The sequence below is a fragment of the Mesoplodon densirostris genome, chromosome 9 (genome assembly GCF_025265405.1).
Source record: "Mesoplodon densirostris isolate mMesDen1 chromosome 9, mMesDen1 primary haplotype, whole genome shotgun sequence".
Lineage (NCBI taxonomy): Eukaryota > Metazoa > Chordata > Mammalia > Artiodactyla > Ziphiidae > Mesoplodon > Mesoplodon densirostris.
In genome coordinates this window covers 36708897-36732176 of record NC_082669.1, presented here as the reverse complement: position 1 = coordinate 36732176, position 23280 = coordinate 36708897, and the positions used below count along the sequence as shown (strand labels likewise).

Below are 23280 nucleotides of genomic sequence, written 5' to 3'. Positions count from 1 at the left end.
GATACATACAGACACATGCAAGGTAAAGGTTTTTCTTGACCTGAAATTGTTAGAGGTAAAATCTAAACTCAGTAGGAAACACTGTTTTTCAAGCAAGCTATTCCTCCCCCCAAATTACCTGAAATATCAACCTAGTCTTATGATACCTACCTAGTTTAAGAATATCTACATTATATATATATATTTAAAAAATTTATTTAATTGAAGTATAGTTGATTTACAATGTTGTGTTAATTTCTGCTGTACAGCAAAGTGATTGTTATATATACATTCTTTTTCATATCCTTTTCCGTTACGGTTTATCACAGGATGTTGAATATAGTTCCCTGTGCTATACAGGAGGACGTTGTTGTTTATCCCTCCTATATATAATAGTTTGCATCTGCTAACCCCAAACTCCCAATCCTTCCCTTCCCCACCCTCATCCGCCTTGGCAACCATTAGTCTGTTCTCTTATGTCTATGAGTCTGTTTCTGTTTCATAAAGAATATCTATCTTACATTAAATATAACCATAGTAAATTAAATTCCAGAGCATAATACCTTTGTTATAACAACTGCACCTTAAGTGGACAGACCTGGTGAAGACATGTAATATATAATTGTTAATTGAATGAAATTGGGAGTAACAGGATTAGGAAAGCAGAGTTTCTATGGGCCATCTTTCAGACTTGTGAATATTATTATTATATATAATCATATAATTGTAGCCACTGCAGTAGTATTATATTTATATTAGCAAACCTAGGGTAAAAAAAGATATGTAACTTCAGCAGTGAGAGTATCACTAATGTTTTCTTCCTGTGTCTTTTATGTTTCTTACCAGGTTACATTTATGCTGAATTTTAGTCTGTGATGATTCAACCCGGTGTAGCAAGACATAAGGCTATTACAGCCTTTGTTACTCCTTTCTCTATTTCCATTATAATTGGATAAGCTCATTTTTGTTGAACAAGAGCCCATTTTCACATGATACTGCAGTCTTTTCTCTCTTTTCCTTTTCCAAAGAGCCATCTGCTGTGGAATCATTCTCTGTTGAGCACACTCTTGATCTTGAGCCTGTAATAAATTTTCACAGGAGTCTCAGAGGAACCCATGCTGCTTTACCATTGTAGACCAATTGCAGGGAAATATGTGATACAACAGTGCCTCATATATAATGTTATAAATAACTGTGTTATTTGAAAAGGTCGTAGTAGGTATAGTATAAGCAGTCTGTCTCTTGCAATGGGTAAAAATGAAAATAAACCTGAAACCCTCTGCTTTTGGGCCTTTCCGACCTCTCTCGTCATCACAACTACACTTTTATAAAGTAATAAATTGAGTGAAGGATTTAGAAGTTAGATATTCCTAGGATAGGTGGCTTATACCTAATGGTAGGATGCAGTAAGTGACCAGTGTTTTCCTACCATTTCCATATTCATTTGGTAGGAAAATCTGATATTATCAGATATTTTATTTTTATTAAATTTAAAATAGGAATCAAAATGGTTGAGTTCACTACTTTTTATTGTTGTTTAAGCAAACAAAAGGTGAAATTCAACCCCAAGTAACTTTTTTTAAAGTCATAGATTATACACTATAGGTTTGCAATGAATCAGTCTGTCATTTCCTCAGCAACAGGCCTTCAGGGACCTCCTCAGACTCTAATAGCTATTCGTTCTACTCTCTCAACAAATGACCTTTACAGAGACTTTTAAGCATTAACTTCCTCAGCAGCCTGCTGCCCCCCCCCCCCCCCCCCCCCCCCCCGCTTATGTGCTCATCTGAGTTCATCCTAAACTCCTTTCCTCCAATCCTAGAGATGTTCCTTCTCTTATTCAAAGCTAATCCCTTCTTTTGTGTTTTTTGATCTCATCTCCCTCGCAGGGCTATGCTCATTCCTTCTGTGTTTTCAACCATTATAGCCTGGTTTCTGCCTCCAACATGCCTCTGAAGATCATTAACGACTTCCACATTGTTAAATCCATGAAAATATTCTATTATCATTTACCTTAATTTTCAGCAGCATTTGCTCCTTAAATGACTATGTCATTCTTCTTGGAATACTCTTTTTTTCTTGGCTTTGAGATAACAATACTCTGGCATTCCTTCTACCTCTCTAAATGATTCTTAGCTGGCCTGGCGTTTAAATTTCAGAGTTCTTCATGGTGACCTCCTAGGCCTACGTCTCTTCCTCACACTATCCTCTTTCTAAGCGATATCATCCACTCCAGTGGCTACAATTGCTCTCTATACACTGATGACTCCTAAATTTATAACTGTTAATCTGTTATTCACATGCCTTGTTGGATGTGGTACTTGGCTTACATGTGGAAGGCTTACAATGTGGAAAATTGCATTTTCTAAACATGGCTGCACAGTATTTCCCATCCAATGTGCTCTTCATATAATACAATTTGATAGTCCTCCCATCAAGAGGTGGAGGTGTATGACTTCTCCCCTTGAAACTGGACAGGTTTTGTGGCCATTTTTAACCAATAAAGTATGTAGGAAGTGGTGCTATATGACTTCTGAAGATAGGTTATAAAAGACCTGGCAGCCAACAAGTAAGCAGCCATCATATAAGCAGTCCAACTGCCATACTGTGAGGAAGCCCAAACCAGCCCATTCAGAAAAACCATGTGGAGAGGCACTAAAAACATAAAAAAGAAGGATGATTGGAGATCCCCTAGCTGCTCCAGCCTCCCCTCCCAAATTAGTTATCTATTGCTGCCTAACAAATTACCCCAAAATGTAGTGGCTTAAAACAGCAAGCATTTAGTATCTCACAGTTTATATGGGTCAGGAATTCAAGAGGGCTTAGCCAGGTGATTTTCTTAGGGACTCTCATGAACTTGCTATCAAGATGTCAGCTGGGGCTTCGGTCATCTGAAGGCTTGACTGAGACTAGAAGATCTAGTTCCCAGATGGCTTACTCATATGGCTGTTGGCAAGAGGCTTCATCCTTGGCTGTTGGCTGGGGGCTTCAGTTCCCACTATGTGGGCCTTTCCATAGAGCTGCTTGAGTGTCCTCAAGCACAGGGCAACTGGCTTCCCCAAGAGCAAGTGATCCAAGAGTAAGGATGCTGCAGTGCCTTTAATGGCCTAGTTTCAGAGGTTACACATTGTCACTTATATTTTAATCCATTTATTAGAAGTGAGTCATTATGGTAAACCCACACTCAAGGGGATAGGAATTGGGGTCCACCTTTTGAAGGAATTTGTGGGCACCCTCCATCCATTGTTACAGTGCCCACCATTATCTGACTGCAAAGGCATGAGACACCTGCAAGGTGGAACTGCCTATCCCAGCCTTTCCTAAAATTCTGATCCATAGAAACTATGAGTAATAATAAAATGATTACTGTTGTTTGAAGCCACTATGTTTTAGAGTAATTTTTTTTCAGCATTAGCTAACCAGAACATGGAGTCTTTTGGATGAAACCTTGAAAAGCCAGAAAGTATTCCCTTCTTCTTTGGCATCGCCGCAGACTTAGCTGGGGTTTCTATTTCTTTTTCTTCCTCTAACCTAGTATTTTGACTCCAAGAAGGAAGTAGGGGGGTCCTTCTCAGGTACCTATTAACACTTGTTAGCTTATAAACATTTAAATTTCCTTTTGGTTGGAAAAACTGCTCTTATATCATTAACATTTTCCCCATGCTCTGGTTTATGATATAAACTCTGATCTAGGTGGTCTAGACCCTTCTCTTACTTTTTAAATGAAAGGTTTTAGAATCCTCAAAAATCCTTGTTTTTTCCTTTATAGTTCCTGGCTCTTAAAGATGAAAAGTTCTGGATTTCAATATGGTCTCACATAAATTTATAAAAATCCATTCAGAAATTTAATTGACTTCTTGGTTCTAGCCTGTATATATGTTCTTCCTCTGAATCAGAGCATGGAAAACTATCAAAGCTGCGTTTATGGTGGGGGAAGGATAACAGGTATAAGAAAGTGCAGGAAGGAACAGCAACTCCTTCCTTTGAGGAATAGCTCAAAGATATGATTATACTAAAGGAATAATTAATATATAGCATTTATATTAAGTGGTGTTTGATTTTACATAATAAAAGTTTGCACAAGTATGTGTACATGTCATAGTTCATTGTCTTTTTGTCTATTTATTTGTGAATAGATTTTGAAATTTGGGAGGTATGGAATGTATACCCAGGACTGGAATTCCAGTTTACAAAATTGTACCATAGGGAATGGAGACTGAAGGAAACATGTACCTGGAAATTACCAGTATTTTTAGTAGACAAGTAACTCAGCAGAGTGCATTCCAAAGACTACAGAGATGCTTCTGGGTTTCAAAAGGCTGGAAGTGGAGTATCCACCTGAGTCGTTTCCAATGATAGCGAGATAAGACAGTGGCAAGGGGGCACAGAAGTGGTAATAGGGCACAGTTCAGAGGTATTGAGCCCTCTCACAGGAGATGAAGGATTAAAAAGATTAGGATTTTGAAAATCTTAGAGGTTAGAAGCTGAAAATTCTTGTTACATATTACTTTCAACATATTTTAAAATATAACTGATGCAAGCACTTTTAAGCCATGGTGGTGCAGAAAAGAAATGTTGATGCAATAGATATTCCCATATTTATTACGTTACTAATAATATGAAATAGTCATAGAAATTACCTGAATTCTACATGTCAGTAATTAGTAACATAGAGGTTACCTGAATATCTGGGCAGGAAATGGAAGTTCCGCCAGTAGCTCAAAGAGGCAGTCATGTGCTGCATTTCCTGGTTGACCAGACATTTCTAACGTCTCTTCTCCCACAGCTTACATCAGAAGGGCAGGCGTAACTTGTTCCACAAGGAATTTCTTCTAAGAGGGCCTTCTTGTACCTGGTTAACATCTGGAAAAATGACACATGGAGGCTCACATAGGGCATCCTGATGACTCTTGCTTTATGTTTATTTGATTCTAAAGAAACTTTCTCCATGAGAGCTTCTACTGGTGATGAGGCCTATTCAGCAACGAATTATTTTGTAATCAGGCATGTTGCAATCTGTCAGAAGTGCAGTTGTCCATCTGCTGTGTCATTTCCACTGACATTATAAGCTATAGTCTATTTGGACTGTTTTGGAAGGAAGGAAATTGGCTAGTTCATCCTGTTTCCTTTACTGATGTCTCGGTGTCAGTACAGAAAATGTGGCTGAGAAGAAATTTAGGTGAAGTTCTTAAAATCTGTGATGGGGGCTTCCCTGGTGGCGCAGTGGTTGAGAGTCTGCCTGCAGAGTCCGATGCAGGGGACACGGGTTCATGCCCCATCCGGGAGGATCCCACGTGCCGCAGAGCGGCTGGGCCTGTGAGCCATGGCCGCTGGGCCTGTGTGTCCGGAGCCTGTGCTCCGCAGTGGGAGAGGCCGCGGCAGTGAGAGGCCCACATACCGCAAAAAAAAATTAAATAAAAATTAAAAAAAATCTGTGATGGTTACATTTAGCCTACATTTCTGTTAAGAAAGTGATTCATATTTCGTGTCTATTTCCAGTAGCCAAAACTAACACTATGTTAAGCCTAATTAAAAGCTCTCTCAAATTGCTAACTTCAAAGTTGCTGTAAGTAGCACAATTAGGAAATCTACACTGATTTTTTTAAAAGAAACCATGTTTTTTCAACCATGCTTAATCCTGCCCCTAGAACCCTTGTTTGTTTAAAAGTTGTGGACTTTAAAAGGAGCTGTGGGGGCTTCCCTGGTGGCGCAGTGGTTGAGAGTCCGCCTGCCGATGCAGGGGACACGTGTTCGTGCCCCGGTCCGGGAGGATCCCACGTGCCGCGGAGCGGATGGGCCCGTGAGCCATGGCCACTGAGCCTGCGCGTCCGGAGCCTGTGCTCCGCAACGGGAGAGGCCACAACAGTGAGACGCCCGCGTACCGCAAAAAAAAAAGAAATAAAAAAATAAAAGGAGCTGTGGTACCTGCAGCTTTGTTCTTCTTTCTCAAGATTGCATTGGCTATTCAGGGTCTTTTGTGGTTCCATACAAATTTTAGGATTATTTGTCCTAGTTCTGTGAAACATGCCATGAGTATTTTGATAGGAATTGCATTAAATCTGTACATTGATTTTCATAGTATGGAAGTTTTAACGATATTAATTGTTCAAATCCATGAGCACAGTATATTTTTCCATTTACAATAAGTCCCCTATATACAAGCCTTCAAGATGCGAACTTTCAAAGATTCGAACATGCGTTCGCATGTCCAATCATGTAAGTTAGTTCTATTTGAGGAGGCACTGTTAATTTTTGAGGCACAGGACTCGAACATAGAATAGTACATAAAGGTTGCAACAGCCATTCAGAATGCAATCCAGTACTACTGTGTCATCTACGATGAGAAAAAATAGCTACTACCAGACATCACTGGATTGTTTTTTCAAGAGGGTAGATAGAATTGACTCCAGCAAGGAACCAGAACCTGTGCCATCAACGTCAGGTGTGAGTGAAGTTGCAGCTTGCCCTCCATCTCCTATTAATGACAATCCTTCAGCTCTACCATCTCCCACCTCCTCTTCCTCCTCCAGTCAGTAACTTCTTGCCTGTTCACTCGATGCCAGCCCCTGTATGCCAGCTGTTGTACTGTACTACCGTGCTTTTCAAGGTACTGTACTATAAGATTAAAAATGTTTTATTTTTTGTGTTTGTTTTTTATGTATTATTTGTGTGAAAAGTATTATAACCCTATTACAGTACAGTACTGTATAGCCAATTGTATTATTAGGCTCACTTTGTTGGACTTATGAACAAATGCGCTCTTGGAACAGAACTCATTCATATGTAAGGGACATACTGTATTTGTGTCATCTTTAATTTTGTCAGTTGCCTTATAGTTTTCAGAGTATAAATTTATTCCTAGATATTTTATTCTTTTTGATGCAATTGTAAATGGATTTTCTTAATTTCTCTTTTTGGTAGGTCTTTTTTTTTTTCTTTTTAAGTTCCTTCTTCTTGTTTCTTTTTTCTCTTTCACACTGGAGGTGTTCTTAAAATACCTGGCCTTCCTTGGCTCTCTGTCTCATGATAGCGAGACAATGAAAACCTATGTTTAGAAGCTATGGGGAGGAAGCAGAGGGAGAGATTATTGACTGATAGATTTTACTGTAGGGCTTAGGGTTAATCTGGCCAGGCTTGGTCACTTTTTTTTTTAATGTAACTTATTTTATATTGGAGTATAGTTGATTTCCCATGTTGTATTAGTTTCAGGTGTACAGCACAGTGATTCAGTTATACATATATCTATTCTTTTTCAGATTCTTTTCCCATACAGGTTATTACAGAATATTGAGTAGAGTTCCCTATGCTATACAATAGGTCCTTGTTGGTTATCTATTTTGTTTTATTTTATTTTTTAAAAGATTTATTTATTATTTATTTTATTTATTTTTGGCTGCATCAGGTCTTAGCTGCGGCACGTGGGATCTTTCATTGTGGAGCGCAGGCTCTTCATTGTGGTGCGTGGGCTTCTCTCTAGTTGTGCGTGCAGGTTTTTCTCTTCTCTAATTTTGGCGTGTGGGTTTTCTCTTCTCTAGTTGTGGCATGCAGGCTCCAGGGCACGTGGGCTCTGTAGTTGTGGCACGCAGGCTCCAGGGCACGTGGGCTCTGTAGTTTGTGGCACGTGGGCTTAGTTGCCCTGTGGCATATGGGATCTTAGTTCCCTGACCAGGAATCAAACCACGTCCCCTGCATTGTAAGGCGGATTCTTTACCACTGGACCACCAGGGAAGTCCCTGATTATCTATTTATATGTAATGGTGTATATATGTGATAGTCTGTTCTTAGTGTATAGAAATGCAACCAATTTCTGTGTATTTTGTATCCTGCAACTTTACTGAATTCATTTATTAGTTCTAACAGTTTTTTGTTGGAGTCTTTAGGGTTTTCTATATATAGTATCATGTAATCTGCAAATAATGACAGTTTTACTTCTTCCCTGATTTCGAACTATTCTGCAAAGCTATAATATTCAAAACAGTATGGTACTGGCACAAAAACAGACCCATAGGTCAATGACAGAATAGAGAGCCCAGAAATAAACCCATGCTTACATGGTCAACTAATCCATGACAAAGGAGGCAAGAATATACAATGGGGAAAAGAGTGTCTTTAATAACTGGCGTTGGAAAAGCTTGACAGCTACATGCAAAAGAATGAAACTAGACCATTTTCTTATACCATATACAAAAATAAACTCAAAATTGATTAAAGACTTAGATGTAAGACCTGAAACCATAAAACTCCTAGAAGAAAACATAGGCAGGTTGCTCTTTGACATTGGTCTTAGCAATATTTTTTTGGATCTGTCCCCTCAGGCAAGGGCAACAAAAGCAAAAATAAACAAATGGGACTATGTCAAACTACAAAGCTTTTGCACAGTGAAGGTAACCACTAACAAAATGAAATGGCAGCCTACCAGATGGAAGAAGATATTTGCAAATGGTCTGTCTGATAAGGGGTCACTATCCAAAATATTTAAAGAATGCATACAGCTCAATATAAGCAAACAAACAATCAATCTGTTTTAAAAATGAACAGAGGACCTGAATAGACACTTTTCCAAAGAAGACATACAGATGGCCAACAGGCACATGAAAAGATGGTCAACATCACTAATCATCAGGGAAATGCAAATCAAAACCACAATGACATATCACCTCACACCTATCAGAATGGCTATTCTCAAAGAGACAAGAAAAAACAAGTGTTGGTGAGAATGTGGAGAAAAGGGAAGCCTTGTACACTGTTGGTGTGAGTGTAAATTGGTACAGCCACTATGGAAAAACAGTATGGAGGTTTCTCAAAAAATTAAAAATAGAACTACCATATGATCCAGTAATTCCATTTCTGGGTACTGATCCAATGAAAATGAAAACACTAATTTTGGGCCTCCCTGGTGGTGCAGTGGTTGAGAGTCCGCCTGCCGATGCAGGGGACGTGGCTTCGTGCCCCGGTCTGGGAAGATCCCACATGCCGCGGAGCGGCTGGGCCCGTGAGCCATGGCCGCTGAGCCTGCGCGTCCGGAGCCTGTGCTCCACAATGGGAGAGGCCACAGCAGTGAGAGGCCTGCGTACTGCAAAAAAAAAAAAAAAAAAAAAAAACACTAATTTGAAAAGATGTATGCACTCAATGTTCACTGCAGCATTATTTACAATAGCCAAGATATGGAAGCAACCTAAGTGTCCACTGGTGGATGAATGGATAAAGAAGATGTATGTATATTGTATATTATATATTATATATATATATAAAATATTACTCAACCATAAAAGAGAATGAAATCTTGACATTTGTGACAACATGAATGGACCTAGAGTGTATTATGCTAAATGAAATAAGTCAGACAGAGAAAGACAAATACCTTATGACCTCTCTTATATGCGGAATCTAAAAAACAAACATAACAAGATAGAAAGAGACTCATCGATACAAAGAATAAACTAGTGGTGGTGTGGGGGGGCTGGGAGGATGGGTGACATAGGTAAAGGGGATTAAGAGTTACAAAATTCCAGTTATAAATAAGTCATGGGGATGTAATGTAACAGGAAATGTGGTCAGTGATATTGTAATAACTTTGCATGGTGACAGATGGTAACTGGACCTATAGTGGTGAGCATTTCATAAGGTATAAAAATATTGAATCACTATGTTATACACCTGCAACTAATAAATATTGTAAGTCAATTATACTTTAATGAGAAAAAGAAAAAATGCTAACATGCATTTTAATATGCATGGCAAATCTCCAAATAAATAATGTTTCTATATTTCAAAAATAAATCATAAAATAAAAGGAGCTGTGGCGGTACTCACATGTCAGCTAGGGTTTCTTGTATGCAGTGTTGTATGCAGCACTGATGTTTACAACATCAGGGTATTTTCCCTAAAGGAATGAGCCTGCCCTCCTTTTTGCTTTCACCTCTTCCTTCTGGCTGGAATGTGGGTGTGGTGGTAATGAGTCATTTTTAACTACACAGATAAAGGCTATAGGAATAGTGGAGTGATAAGACGGATTGACATGATGGAGTTCCGCACACCTGACTTTTCCCATGCCCGTCCTTGACTGATTATGCCCTGTTACATGAGAGAGAGGTAAACTTCTATCTTCTTCTTTTTTTATATATTTATTTATTCATTTATTTATGGCTGTGTTGGCTCTTTGTTTCTGTGTGAGGGCTTTCTCTAGTTGCGGCAAGTGGGGGCCACTCCTCATCACGGTGCGCGGGCCTCTCACTATCGCGGCCTCTCGTTGCGGAGCACAGGCTCCAGACGCGCAGGCTCAGTATTTGTGGCTCACGGGGCTAGTTGCTCCGCGGCATGTGGGATCTTCCCAGACCAGGGCTTGAACCCGTGTCCCCTGCATTGGCAGGCAGATTCTCAACCACTGCGCCACCAGGGAAGCCTTCTATCTTCTTCTTGATCTATTTGTATTTTGGGTTTTTGTTTCTGTAGCTGAGTCTATATGCTAATCCATACAATGCCTTCAAGCTCTTACCCTTCACACCAAGGCATTTCTTAGACACTTTCTAAGAAGAACTCTGATGAACCAAATTTCCTCCCCTCGTAATATTTATATATTAAACTTCGTGTAGAAAGGGAAGATGAGTGACATTTCCTTAAATAGAGATGTGAGAGTAAAGGTACTTTAGGTGGAGGGAGGTAATATTTCATGAGGTAATATTCAGAAAAGTGTAAAGCATTTCTAGAGAATAAAAACCCTGCAATTTGAGTGGAGCATAGGGGAATTCTGGAAAACAAGGTTGGAAATGTGACTTCAGTGAGGTAAGGTAATGGAGGAGTATATCGGTGAGCCTTGGCTAATTTGTTGTGTAACAGAACACCAACTTTAGTGTCTTACAAAAACAGTTATTAGTTCACTGTTAATGGGTTGGCAGTTGGGGCTGTCAGCAGTTGATCAGTTTCACCTGGGCTTACTCCTGCAGCTGAAGTCAGAAGATTAACTGGGATTGGGTAGCCTCATTCACATGTCTAGTTGATAGGTTGATGGCTGGTGTGGCTTAGTTCTCCTCCATGTTGTCACTTCAGGCGTCTGGCTTCAGATTGTCCAAATGGCAGCAATGTTCCAAGAGCAGCAAAGAAGACAAGCCTCAATGCTCACTTTCTAAGCCTCTAGTTGTTTCATATTAGCAAGTCAGTGGCCAAGCCCACATGTATAGATAATACTTCACCTCTTGGTAGGAAGAATTGCAAATGATGAGAGGACAGTATTTTATAATCTGATAGATCCTTGAAAACTAAACTAAGAAATTTGGAATTTTAATTGGTAGACAGTGAGAAAGGAAGGGTACAGATTTAGAGACCAACCATAGATGTAGCCAAAAAACTCTCTTTTTAGAAGAGTTTTAGATTTATAGAAAAATGGAGAAGATGGTACAGAATCCCCATATACCATACATTTAGTATCCCTTGTTATTAATGTCTTACATTAATATGGTATATTTGTTGCAAGTAATGAACCAATACTGATACAGTATTATTAATTAAAATCCATGCTTTATTTAGATTTGTTTAGCATTTACTAATACCCTTTTTCTGTTCCAGGATCCCAGGATACCATATTACATGTAGTTGTAATGTCTCCTCTTGGTTGTGAAAGCTTCTAGACTTTCCATGTTTTTGATGACCTTGACAATTTTGAGGAGTACAGGTCAGATATTCTGTAGGATGTACCTCTGTTGGAATTTGTCTGATGTTTTTCTCATAGTTAGATTTGGTTTATGAGTTTTTGGAAGGAAGACCACCGAGTTAAAGTAACAGTTTCAACATATCAGAGGTACATACTATCCTCATGACTTCCCACTGTTAATGTGGATCTTGATCACCTGGCTGAGGTAGTTTTTGTCAGGTTCCTCCATTGTAAAGTCACCCTCCTGCCAGCACCCTCTGCCCCCATACGTGTACTCTATGGAAGGAAGTCACTATTCTCAGCCCACACTTAAGTAGTGGGATGTTATTCTCCCTGTTCTTGAGGATGGAATATCTACATCAATTATTTAGAATTGCTCTACATGGGAGATTTATTTCTTCTTCTCCATTTATTAATTTACTCAGTGATGTCTTTATATCAATATGAACTCATGGGCACTTACATACTTTGGGTTATAACCTGATACTAATTTTTATTGTTTTGCTCAAATTGTTCCAGATTTGAGTTGGCTTCTGTGCCCCTTTGACATACCCTCGTCAATCATAGGCCAGTGTAGCCTAGAAAGCCAGGCTGCACCAGTAGAGGGAGCAGGTTGCATAAGGTATGGAAGGCAAAAAATGGAAGTTGCATGAGGACAGCTAAAGGGTGGTGGGAGTTAAGGAAATGCTTAACTCTTTTTTATTTTCAACTTCTTAAAACATTTTTTTATTTTTAAATTTTTATTTATTTATTTATTATTGGCTGTGTTGGGTCTTTGTTGCTGCGCATGGGCTTTCTCTAGTTGTAGAGAGTGGGGGCTACTCTTCAATGTGGTGCACAGGCTTCTCATTGTGGTGGCTTCGCTTGTTGTGGAGCACGGGCTCTAGAGTGCAGGCTCAGTAGTTGAGGCGCACAGGCTTAGTTGCTCAGCGGCATGTGGGATCTTCCCAGACCAGGGCTTGAACCCGTGTCCCCTGCATTGGCAGGCGGATTCTTAACCACCGCGCCACCAGGGAAGCCCAAGGAAATGCTTAACTCTTTTTTCATATAAATTGGAGAAAATAAGAATTATCCCACTATGACAGATTTTAAGGTTAAAGATATCATCAGGGAAAAGCCAGATGTAGATTGTGTAATTATAGCTGAAAAAATACTTCTGGAAGAGTTTGAGGGTGCAGAGAGCTTTTACAGTTGAACAGAGATGCCATAGCATGCAGTGGAAGGGGCTAGTAAAGTGCTCGGCAGAGGTGGGAGACTGTGGAAGAGGGAGGGGAAAAGATGGAGATTTAGGTTCATGAATCAAAAGGGTACTTATAAGATAAGATGTTACAATATATCTGAACCCCAGACTAGGGATTTGGTAGTTAAATACATGAATAAAAATATCTCTGACCAAAAAAAAAAAAAAACCATATCTCTGACAAATGGCAAATTAGTGACTAATAATTGTTTGCTCAAACAATTATTTGAGATAAGATGAATGAAGAGCATATGCTGCTTATTGGAGTTGTCATTACTTAGCTGAGCTGTTGACAAAAATGGAAGGATATTAAATTAGAACTGCTATCTCACGGACTGTATTCAGAGAACACTGGAAACACTGGTGCTTTAAATATTCACATGAAAAAGTCGTAATGCAAATGACTTTTTTACAATATGTGAAAAAATTATAGAATGATATATGGACTATGTCATTATACTTTCTTAGGTTGGGGAGAAGGAAAGATAATGGTTCTCTCTTTCTCCCACAATACTGTACATTCTCAAAACATTTTGGTACATATCTCTCATTTGGGGTTTTCATTTGGGGAGAGATGGGAGGTGGGAAGAATGCTCTGAGAAGCAGAGACAGAATTAAACAGAAGAAAAACCATACCCTCCCTTTCTTATCTCTTACCTCCCCTACCCCGCCCCCAACCTTGCCACCACCGGAGAATTGGCTTAGGGCGACCTTAACCCAAAGAGATCAATGATCTCCATGTGCCTGCTTTGAGCAACACAATGAGAACAGAATCAGAAACTGGATTTAAACTCAACTTTGAAGGCAGAAATATCTGAAATTTTTGAGATGAAGAACTGGACAATTTAAAATGACCCAAAATAACAAAACAGAATTGTCTCCAGCAGGGAAAAATCTTTATAAATCTAGGCCAGAAACTTGTATCTATCATTTCATGTTATCTTCTGTCATTGACTAGTTACCTGTTCTTGGGCAAGTTAATTCATACTAGGAAGTTTCTTTATTCATAGACTTCTGAAGACTTAATCTATGGATAAAGGTTTTTCTCTGTAGTTTTAGTTTTTATTTGAAATAGAATTAATCTCAAACTTACAGGAAAGTTGCATGTACAGTATAATTAACTTTTTTTCCTAAGCCATTTGAGAGTCTGTTGCTGACATGATGCACCATCACCCATGAATACTTCTGTGTGTATTTCCTACAGTGACATTTTCCTACATAATCATAATAAATATATTACTATCTAATCCTCAAACTTCACCTACTGTCTTAATATGTCCTTTACAGAAAAAGAATCCAGTCCAAGCCATGGGTTGCATTTAGTTGTCATTGTTCTTTACTCTTCATCAATATGGAAGAGTTCTTTGGTCTTTTCCTTCACTTTTTAGACCTTGACATTTATGAAGATTACAGACCAGCTTTTTGTTTCTAATTTTTAAAAATTTTTATTGGAGTATAGTTGATTTACAATGTTGTGTTAGTTTCAGGTGTACAGCAAAGTGAATCTATACATATACATATACCCACTCTTTTTTAGATTGTTTTCCCATATAGGCTATTACAGAGTATTGAGTAGAGTTCCCTGTGCTATACAGTAGGTCCTTATTAGTTATCTATTTTATATATAGTAGTGTGTATATGTCAATCCCAAACTTCCAATTTGTCCCTCCCCCCCTTTATCCCCTGGTAACCATAAATTTATTTTCTACATCTGTAACTCTATTTATGTTTTGTAGATAAGTTCATTTGTACCCTTTTTTCTTTATATTCCACACGTAAGTGATATCATATGATATTTGTCTGACTTATTTCACTTAGTATGACAATCTCTAGGTCCATGCATATTGCTGCAAATGGCATTATTTTGTTCTTTTTTTAATGGCTGAGTAATATTCTGTTGTATATGTATATCGCATCTTCTTTCTCCATTCATCTGTCGATGGACATTTATGTTGTTTCCATGCCTTGGCTATTGTAAATAGTGCTGCTATGAACATAAGCGTGCATGTATCCTTTCGAATTATAGTTTTGTCTGGGTATATGCCCCGGAGTGGGATTTCTGGATCATATGGCAACTTTATTTTTAGTTTTTTGAGGAAGCTCCATACTGTTTTCCAGAGTGGCTGTACCACATTACATTCCCACCAACAGTGTAAGTCCCTTTTCTCTACACCCTCTCCAGCATTTATTTGTAGAGGTCTTAGTGATGGCCATCTGACCAGTGTGAGGTGGTATATACCTTATTGTAGTTGAGCATCTTTTCATGCGCCTGTTGGCCATTTGTGTCTCTTCTTTGGAGAAAGGTCTATTTGGGTCTTCTGCCCATGTTTCAATCGGGTTGTTTGGGTTTTTTTGTTGTTGAGTTGTATGAGCTGATTGTATATTTTGGAAATTAAGCCCTTGTCAGTTGCATCATTTGCAAATATTTTTTCCCAGTCTATAGGTTGTCTTTTCATTTTGTTTGTGGTTTTCTTTGCTGTGCAAAATCTTATAAGTTTGATTATGTCCCATTTGTTTATTTTTCCTTTTATTTCTGTTGCCTAGAGAGACTGATCAAAGAAAACATTGGTACAATTTATGTCAGAGAATGTTTTGCCTATGTTCTTTTCTAGGAGTTTTATAGTGTTATATCTTATATTGAAGTCTTTATGCCATTTTGAGGGTTTTTTTGTGTGTATAGTGTAAGGGAGTGTTGTAACTTCATTGATTTACATGCAGCTGTCCAACTTTCCCAACACCACTCGCTGAAGAGACTGTCTTTTCTCCATTGTATGTTCTTGCCTCCTTTGTCGAAGATTAATTGGCTATAGGTGTGTGAGTTTATTTCTGGGCTCTCTATTCTGTTCCATTGATCCATATGTCTGTTTTTGTGCCAGTACCACACTCTTTTGATTACTGTAGCTTTGTAATATTGTCTGAAGTTTGGGAGGGTTATGCCTCCGGCCTTGCAGAACAAACTGATTCTTAGTCTCCTTCAATGACTTTCAGATTAGCTTATTTCAAGTTTTAAGATCCAAAGGCACTATTAGTTGGAGGAGAATTGACTTCAGGAAATATACTAATACCTCTAAAGTTAAAAGTTAACACATAGAAAATTTGCCTCATTCATTCATTCATCCACCAAATATGTGTTAAGCTCACAGGTTTGGGCAGCGCACCAGGCTAAATGCTGAAAAGATACCACTAAAGGCTGGTCCACAATCCCTTATCTACAATTTGGAAGTTTTCAAAACTGCAGTTTTCTTCTGAAATTTTGTGCCAAAATTCATTTGGTTGCAAAACTAGGTCTCAGCTAACATGAGGCTTTTTATGGTCTTTTTTGTTTCCACTCAACTTGAATGTTTATGTATGTCATTGCCAAAATATTTATGTATTTGACTGAAAGGTAAAGATCCAGACCCACTAAGGGTATTTCATCTTAATGATTTATGCATCATTTTACCTTTTCAAAAGGTTGGGGGGAAAATCTGATTCTGAAACATTTCTGACTCCAAGCATGTCAAATAGGGATTGTATATCTGTTCCCAAGGAATTTATAGGCCTGTGCACATTTGAATCACCTGACCAGCTGTTAAAGCGTGTCAGTACTCAATTGTCACTTAAGATCTTTTAAAACGGAAGTGCTGGGGTGGCATCAGTATGTTTTTTAAACTCCTCAGGTGATTCTAATATGTATCCAGGTTCAAGAGCTACTGTAGTTGACATATAAATGATGGGATGCTGATTGGGTGACTTTGGGAGTGCCTGCCAGAGTTCAGAATCCCATCCTTTAAGGGGTATGTGGAAAAAGTGCACTATGTTGAGAAGAGAGTGACCAGGAGAGTAGGGGGTGGACATTATGACCTAAGAAATCATGATATCAGAAAATAACTCAAGTAATTGGAAATATTAGATGGAGAAGAAAAGACTTACATAAAGTATATATAACATCAGCCTATAGGATTTGATTTTGTCTGCAGGGTTCCAGAAGATAAATCAAATTCTAGTTCAAAGAATCAGCTTTTGGTAAAAGGATAAACAAAATTGACAAACCTCTGACCAGGCTCACCAAGAAGAAAAGGGAGAAGACCCAAATAAACAAAATAAGAAATGAAAGAGGATAAATCACAACAGATACAACAGAAGTACAAAAAAACATAAAAGAATACTGTGAACAATTATATGCCAACAAATTTGACAAGTAAAGGAAATGGACAACTTTCTAGAAACATACATACCAACAAAACTGAATCAAGAAGAAATACATAACTTGAACATACCAATCACTGGAAATGAAGTAGAATCTGTAATAATAATAAAAAAAACTCCCTACAAACAAAAGTTCAGGACCAGATGGCTTCACTGGGGAATTCTACCTAACACACAAAGAAGAACTTGCACTGATCCTTCTAAAACTCTTCCAGAAGATTGAAGAGGAAGGAACACTCCCAAAGACATTCTATGAAGCCACCATCACCCTGATACCAAAACCAGACAAAGACACTACCAAAAAAGAAAATTACAAGTCAGTATCTTTGATGAATATAGATGTACAAATTCTCAACAAAATATTAGCAAACCGAATTCAACAACACATAAAAAAGGTCATACACTGCAACCAAGTTAGATTCATTCCAGGGTCACAAGGGTGGTTCAACATATGCAAATCAATCAATGTGGTACACCACATCAACAAGAGAAAGGACAAAAACCACATGATCATCTCAATAGACGCAGAAAAAGCATTTGATAAAATTCAACATTCATTCATGATAAAAACCCTTACACAAGTTGGTATAGAGGGAACATATCTCAACATGATAAAAGCGATTTATGACAAACCCACAGCTAACGTGATACTCAACAGTGAAAAGCTGAAAGCCTTCGTGCTAAAATCTGGACCAGGGCGAGGATGCCCACTCTCACCACTTCTGTTCAACATAGTATTGGAAGTCCTAACCACAGCAATCAGACAGACCAGTTTTATAAAATGTCCCACCATTTGTGTTTGTCTAATATGTCCTCACCACTAAATTTAGGTTCTGTGCCTTTCTCAGAAATATCACAGAAATAATGCCAGGTTCCTGTCATTGAATCCTATCCTATCAAAATAAAACTTTGATTTATTTCATTGTATTCGTTGCTGCTGTAACAAATTAGCACAAATTTATTGAGTTAAAACCACAAAAATTTATTTTACATTTTTGGAGATCAGAAGGCTGAAATGGGTTCACTGGGCTAAAATGGAGGTATCAGCACGGCTGAATTCCTTCAGGAGACTTTGGGGAAAATCTGTTTGCTTTCTTTTTTAGCTTCGAGAGGCTGCCTGCATTCCTCAGCTAGTGGCTCCTTTCCATCTTTTAAAAAAAATATTTATTTATTTTTGGCTGCATTGGGGCTTCGTTGCTGCACGCGGGCTTTCTCTAGTTGCGGCGAGCAGGGGCTACTCTTCGTTGCGGTGCGCGGACTTCTCATTGCATGGCTTCTCTTGTTGTGGAGCACCAGCTCTAGGCATGCAGGCTTCAGTAGTTGTGGCACGTGGGCTCAGTAGTTGTGACGTGGGCTCTAGAGCGCAGGATCAGTAGTTGTGGCGCACGGACTTAGTTGCCCCACGGCATGTGGGATCTTCCCGGACCAGGGCTCGAACCCATGTCCCCTGCATTGGCAGGCTGATTCTTAACCACTGTGCCACCCGAGAAGTCCCTCCCTTTCATCTTTAAAAACAATAATCACATCACTCTGAATTCTGCTTTCATCATATCTTCTTCTCCGACTCCTTCTCCTGACCCCCTTTTCCACTTTTAAGGATCCTTTGATTACATTGGATTTACCTGGATAATCCAGCATACTCTTCCCACCTCAAGGTCCTTAACTTTAACCACATCTGCAAAGTTCTGTTTTCTATTTAAGGTAACATATTCACAGGTCTGGGGGTTAGGATGTGGAGTTTTATGTAGGGGTACGTTATTCTACCTACCACACTTATTTTTTATAATGTTCACTTTTATCACTTGATGAAGGTGGTGCCTGCCAGTTTTCTCCACTGTTTCTTTCCTTCTTCCTCCCTCCCTCCTCCTTTTTCTTTTTTAAATATTTATTTATTTATTTAGGCTGCTCCTGGTCTTAGTTGCAGGCACGTGGGATATTTGTTGCGGCGTGCAGACTTCTTAGTTGCGGCATGCGAGCTCTTAGTTGTGGCATAATGGGGGATCTAGTTCCCTGACCAGGGATCGAAACTGGGCCCCCTGCAGTGGGAGTGCAGAGTCTTACCCACTGGACCACCAGGGAAGTCCCTCCCTCCCTCTTTCTTTCTCTCTCCCTTTCCTTCTTTCTTTCTCTCTCCCTTTCCTTCTTTCTTCCTCCCTCCCTCCCTTCCTTCTCTTCCTTTCTTTCTTTGATGCATGGGTTTTTATGGATTAGAAAATAAATTTAAAGTTGTTATTTATAAAAATTATAAAGTCGGTAAGCAAGCAAACAAACAAACCTCTTTTCCAGGCTCATTTTGTACTTCCCTTGCCCCACTTTATGAATTAGCCATTTCTCCAAAAAGCTCTGGTTCTCTTTTAGTGGAGGGCAGTATTTAGAAGTCAAGAACTGGGCACCAAGTGTAGTCATTACTCTTGGAACATTGCTGTTCCCAGGCCTCTCAGTGGACAGAAATTTATAATGTCAGCACAAAGAGACTTGTATAAGAGTAGTCATGGAGCTTTATTCATAAAAGCTCAAAGGTGGAAACAGCACAGATGTCTACCAACAGGAGAGTGCATGAAAATTGTGGTATATTCATACAATGGAATATTGCTTAGCAAAAATTCAAAAAATAAATGAACAAATGATAAATTCTATCACATGGATAAATCTCAAAATCATTTTGTTGAGTGAAAGAATCCAGACACAGACAAGAACACCCTGGATGAATCCATTTATATGAAGTTCAAGAGCAGACAAAACTAAACTGTGGTAAAGTGGACCAGAATAGTGGCTCCCTATGAGACTGGAGTTGAGTGGAAGATACACAAAGTAATTTGCTACCATTATGAAAATATTTTCTCTTAAGGGGAAGTTGGTTATACAGTACATCCATTGAATTGTAAGATTTGTATATTTGTGTATTTGTATATTTCACTGTATGTAAAATTTAACCCAACTAAAAAAAAAAAAAAAAAGTGGTGGGCTGACTCAGCTCAGCAGAGAGCCTTTTATGCCTTGTCTTGCTCCTTCTTCCTAGGAACAACCATGTAACTTTGAGTGTGGAAGCCATGACATAAGGAGGGCAGAATTAAAAGATGGAAGGTAAGTTCCTTATAACTTTGTAGGACCACATAGCATTCCCCAACTGTGTTCCTCCAGAATTTGTGTGTGTGTGTGTGTGTGTGTGTGTGAGAGAGAGAGAGAGACAGAGAGACAGAGAGACAGAGACAGTGAAACACAGAGACAGAGAGAAGAGAGAGAAAGAGATTGAGATCCTAATGGGTTTTAGCTATTATAATTGAGCCTCAGTTCTAGCAGTCCAGACCATTTCCCAATGGATACACTTCCCCCGATCTCTTTTTCTCTCATCTTGTTTGGTTAGGAGTACAGTATTTCTAAACGTAAATGTACTATAAGTCCCGAGGGAGAATTAAGCAGTTATCGCACATGACAGTAATCGCCTGTCCCTAAAGCATGATCCACAGAATGTCAGTGTTACAAAAGAAAGATATTTCATATCCAAATAAACTATGTTAGGCTTTTATGTATGAGTCATTATAAATTATTGAGAATTGTAAATTCCCACCAGGGGAATACATTCTACTCATTTCTGAAGTATTTCTTAGTCACTGAAGCATTTTTTCAATGGTGCATTGGGCTGGATCAGAATATATGTTTGGAAACATCATCCAGTGTGAGACATGGAATAAAATGCTAGCTGTAAACAGCATTTCTTGGGATTGGCCATCTTCCCCACCTACCCCTCCTCACTTCAGTAGGTTATGTAGCTGGCTTCAATTTGCTGTCATAGACCAATCTTACTTAAAGAATGTGTTTCTTACCTTGGCAGAACTATAGAAAAGCTCCCTAACTAGGACAGAGAGATAGAAGAATTTTAAATCGTCTCACACCTGTCCTGCCTGTTTTGCCCTTCCCTTTCAGTTCCTTAATTCCTGCTGATCTGATGTCCAGGGCTTCTGTAAATATTGAGCATGCACACAGCAAAGCTGTAGCAGGTACCATTCACGTAGATGGTGATGCGAAAGGCACCCCCTGGAATGTACAGTGGGTCAGCCCTAGTCCTACTCTGACTCTTGGTTCCTGCCTGCACTGTTTTCTCGCCGACTCCATGTTCTAGGTTTCACTATGCATGAATTGGGACTTCTGTTCACTTTTCTAGTTTCTCACTCTTTTTGGTTTTCTTATCCTTACTTTCATCTTGTATATGTTTTTGAGCTTCTGATATATTCATCTGGGAACAAACTATGGCTAATTTTTATTCCATATCCAGGTACTAACCCTTCTCGATCATCCCCCTTTTTCTCACAAATTCTCTTCTGCTTAAAATAGTCTTTGGCCCAGATGACAGTTCAGAGACATCTGAGGGAAGGCTAAAGAAGGAGGAATTTTTGAAATTCAGGGTTTCTATGTGTTGTGAATACTTAGCAGGGAAGGTGAGCTCCCTTCCTTCTCATAAGACTTTAGATTGTTTGTTGAGAATTAAAATTTTTAAAAGATCATAGGACAGAATAGAAGAATCTTCTCTAAAAAGGAAGAATGGTTGACCAGCAGGTAACATTGAACTGTAACTTGATTGACTATATTTAGTAGCTAAAGAAAGAACATGACAGTCAGATGGTGTGGGGGCTTGGCCAGCCCTGAAATTTCAGAAAAGAAGCAAAGATTGTGCGTAGGGACAGGATGCTTTGGCCCAGAGATAGCATAGAACTGACACCATTCATTCCAAGGTTATGGTCACCAAGAAATGTTTTGATTATAATTTAGCTTCCCATGTATTGTTCCTATAGGTAAAGAATGTGTAGGCCATAGCACCCAGGAGCAGTAAACCTTTCCTTTGCAAATTAATATACTTGAAATTGAGTTTATGTGTCAGTCTTTACGAGCTGGATTAATGAGATGCTGCATGGTGTACTGACAAATCAGGTTTTTTTTTTTAATTGAAGTATAGTTGATTTACAATGTTCTGTTAATTTCTGCTGTAAAGCAAAGTGATTCAGTTATACATATATATATACATTCTTTTCTATATTCTTTTCCATTATGGTTTATCTCAGGATATTGAATGTAGTTCCCTGTGTTAGTAGGACCTTGTTGTTTATCCATTCTGTATATAATAGTTTGAAGTTACTGCATCTGCTAACCCCAACCTCCCACTCCATCCCTCCCCAATCCCCCTCCCCCTTGGCAAGGACAAGTCTGTTCTCTATGTCTGTGAGTCTGTTTCTGTTTCACAGATAGGTTCATTTGTGTCGTATTTTAGATTCCACATAAAAGTGATATCAGGGCTTCCCTGGTGGCACAGTGGTTGAGAGTCCGCCTGCCGATGCAGGGGACACGGGTTCATGCCCCGGTACGGGAAGATCCCACATGCTGTGGAGCGGCTGGGCCCGTGAGCCATGGCTGCTGAGCTTGCACGTCCGGAGCCTGTGCTCCACAACGGGAGAGGCCACAACGGTGAGAGGCCCGTGCACCGCAAAAAAAAAAAAAAAAAAAAAGAAAAAAGAAAAAAAAAAAGAAAAGTGATATCATATGGTACTTGTCTTTCTCTTTCTGACTTACTTCATATGATAATCTCTAGGTCCATCCATGTTGCTGCAAATAGCATTATTTCATTCTTTTTTTATGGATGAGTGTTATTCCATTGTATATACGTACCACGTCTTCTTTTTTTAATTAATTAATTTATTGGCTGCATTGGGTCTTTGTTGCTGCACGCAGGCTTTTTCTAGTTGTGGTGAGCGGGGGCTCCTCTTCCTTGCAGTGCACGAGCTCCTCATGGCGGTGGCTTCTCTTGTTGCAGAGCATGGGCTCTAGGTGTGTGGGCTTCAATAGTTGTGGCATGCTGGCTCAGTAGTTGTGGCTCATGGGCTCTAGAGCGCAGGCTCAGTAGTTGTGGCGTGTGGGCTTAGTTGCTTTGTGGCATGTGGCATCTTCCCGGACCAGGGATCGAACTGTGTGCCCTGCATTGGTAGGCGGATTCTTAACCACTGCGTCACCAGGGAAGTCCCTACCACGTCTTCTTTATCCATTCATCTGTCAATGGACATTTAGATTGTTTCCATGTGTTGGCTATTGTGATTAGTTCTGCTATGAATATAGGGGTGCATGTATCTTTTTGAGTTATAGTTTTGTCTGGATATATTCCTAGGAGTGGGATTGCTGGATTATATGGTAATTCTATTTTTAGTTTTTTGAGGAATCTCCATACTGTTTTCCATAGTGA

General features: G+C 39.2%; 1 long non-coding RNA gene across 1 annotated transcript in view; it reads left to right on the top strand.

Moving 5' to 3' along the window:
- Nucleotides 1–23280, top strand: part of LOC132495703 (uncharacterized) — a 74328-nt gene that overhangs the window by 6699 nt on the left and 44349 nt on the right. Inside the window, exon 2 of the long non-coding RNA XR_009533330.1 lies at nt 20074–20138. This is a non-coding gene — a long non-coding RNA (uncharacterized LOC132495703). The remainder of the gene's footprint in view (nt 1–20073; nt 20139–23280) is intronic.